Source organism: Pundamilia nyererei, unplaced genomic scaffold (assembly GCF_000239375.1).
Source record: "Pundamilia nyererei isolate P.nyererei 1_Seehausen unplaced genomic scaffold, PunNye1.0 scaffold00040, whole genome shotgun sequence".
NCBI lineage: Eukaryota > Metazoa > Chordata > Actinopteri > Cichliformes > Cichlidae > Pundamilia > Pundamilia nyererei.
Genome location: NW_005187441.1, coordinates 2,389,994 through 2,392,877, shown reverse-complemented (window position 1 = coordinate 2,392,877; position 2,884 = coordinate 2,389,994). Strand labels below are relative to the sequence as shown.

Below are 2,884 nucleotides of genomic sequence, written 5' to 3'. Positions count from 1 at the left end.
TTGCCTGATAACTTTTGCACTGTCCACTTCCTGCTGTGACAAAACAAATTTCCCACGTGTGGGACTAATAAAGGTTATCTTATCTTATCTTATCTTATCTTATCTTATCTTATACAGACGGGTTCAAGGTTGACTCAATGACTGTAAGGTGGCCAGGTCCCATGGCTGGAAACAAAGCCCAAATCATCACGCCTCCACCACTGTGCTTGACAATTGTTATGATGAGTTTTGTAAAAACCAAACACAGTATGTCAGTGCAAACATGGTGCTGTGTGTTATGGCCAAACATCTCCACTGTGGTCTTGTATGTCCATGGACATTGATCCAGAAGACTTTGAAAAATTAATCTGTGCTGCCATGTTCTTTTTAGAGAGTAGAGGCTTTCTCCTGGCAACCCGTCAAGACAAGCCATGTTCAGTCTTTTTAAATGTTTATCTTTTTAAAACTGCAATTTTTTAAGTGAAACAAGTTGTAAGTGCTTTTTAAAAAACATCCAGAGGAATTGAGATTGACAGGTTGATGACTCATTCTTTTGCTATTTCTCTGAATTGGAAGTTCCTCTGGTGATTGGGTATTTAAAAACCATGTGTTATTGATTTCATTAAGCTGTGATGATTACACTTGTCATGATTTGAAATGAAATCATGCGAATTTCATAGTTTGGCTCTCCTCAGTATTAATCCTAAGTATACAGGTTTCTCACATGACATCATGCGCACATTGTTCAAACGCTGTCTGATGACCCCTTGGCAACCACCGGTCACTAAGCTGAAATATTGGTGAGTGGTTATTGGCTGTTGCTTGGCTGCAAAGAGGGTGCTGCACCAAAATCCTTCTTGCAATCCTTGCCTGTAGTTTGCACTGAAGTTGGTCGGTGCTGCAGCCAACATTCTTCAAAAGCCACAACTTTTATTTTGAAGGCAAGCAGTCTCCGTGTCCGGTTTGTGTCACACTTCTCACAGCCTGACTAGCACTCGGAGAGTAGTTGTCAAGTGTTCGCAGACCAGTTGGCATCTTCTGTGCAAACTACAGGCCACTGTGGCAATCTGCTACCAACCAAGGCAATCTGAAGTTGTTTTCCACATTTTTCCCTTGTGGTTGCCAGATGGTTGCCCAATGGCTTCTAACTCTTTGTGACTAGGCCCTTATCCACGTGCCCCATAAGTTAACATGTTCAACACCCCCGGTCATGTCAACCTTGGAAAGAAATTAACTAATTGCATCTTAACTAATGTTAAAAGCAAAATCCTTTCGATTCCCACTATTAAAAACATGCTTACACTTCATTTCAGAGTTTTACTTCACACCCATAGGTGTTTGACACATCCCAGTAGACCAGTAACACTTTCTTGGCTCCGTAATTTTACAAACACTCCGAGGTGCAATAACTTCGGTCCAGATTGCACTAATGACTCCATACCGATGGCCTCATGTTGGCCCCAATCGGGGGTTGGAAACTGCAACTTAAACAGGCTTACAGTGATGGGAAACGCCACTCTCTGAGAACCTCAAGACATCTCGCAGAAGAGGAGAGGGAGGAAAATGCGAGTATGGACGCCTGCATGTGTGCGTGCGAGTGTGAGAAAGAAAGAAGAGGCGTGCTGCAAGAAAGTAAAACAGAGAGCGGCGCTGGAGCCGTTCCTTTAAATGGGAAATGATGGGGGAGCTGTTTGATGGCTGCGTGCTTTTGACCCTGTGACTGCTTGTAGTCGTGAGAACCAAGTCCCCGGCCATGTGTCCTTAAGCCCCTCATATCAACACACACACGCACATACCGCCACATATAAACACACACACACACTTCCAATCAAATACAAGAAAAATGTGCAGAAAAGGAGACTAAGTGTTTAAAGAAGCAGGAAAATTATACCTTTCCAGACAGAGTACAAGTGGACTCGTGCCAACTATGCACCCCCCCCCACACACACACACACTTAAAAGAAGTCCCCCAAGGATGTTTTGGTAAGGATTTCATCTACTGCCTGCCCCATATTCACACTCAGTTTGACATCTATATGAAGACAAAAGCCAAAGCAGCCCAATGATGACAACAGTAGGAGGGAAAAATCTATCGACACTTCATTGCACCTTTTGTTGGAGTGATTTAATCCTCAAAGTGCTGTAAGATTTTCTTTTGCTTTCCCAGGATAAGGTGTGACTCCCACAAAGACTGAAAACACAGTAATGACCATGCAGCCAAGGGAGAAACAAAAATCCAGGTGGGAGAGGTGGACCAGAGCTATCCCTTCCCCCTGAGTTAATTACCCATGTGCCCTTGGGCCAGACTAGGAAAAAAAAGCACTTTCCAGGCTGAAATGGGCTGACTGCTTTGGTACTGTAGGGCTTTCAGTTGCAGATGTCAAACATTCCCTGTCTTTTAAAACCCATAAATCTTTTAGGTAAAGCTCCAACATCTCGCTACCTCAGGTCATGGTCGAATTTCAGATAGCATTGTGCAATTTTGGTATCGATCTGATATCAAGTAAATGCAGGGCCAGGACTGCTGATACCAATACTTTAACCTTATAAAAGCACATTCTGAATGAGTAATCAGTCACTGTGATATTTACTTTTCACAATAATTACATAATGAAATTAGAAAACACACATCTTTTAGCTTTTCATCTTTTTTAAACCTTGAATTTACATTGTCTGTCTCTAAAGCACTTTGGGTCAATTTCTGTTGTTTAAATGTGCTACAGGCTGCAAATAAAATATACAGTCAACACAAGAGGTTCAGATATTTTTGATAGAGCATGTTTGAGGTATATTTTTTCATTTACGAAGTTAATATGAATATTTTCTTTTTAAATTATGCATTTAACACAAGTCAGCAGGCTACACACTAAACTTAAGAGGCTAGAAACAAAGTATCGATCCTATC

The 2,884-nt window shown here is 41.7% G+C and overlaps 1 protein-coding gene across 2 annotated transcripts in view; it reads right to left on the bottom strand.

Moving 5' to 3' along the window:
* Positions 1-2,884, bottom strand: part of LOC102198978 (rho GTPase-activating protein 6) — a 127,362-nt gene that overhangs the window by 123,592 nt on the left and 886 nt on the right. The gene's annotated exons all lie outside the window — the stretch shown is intronic.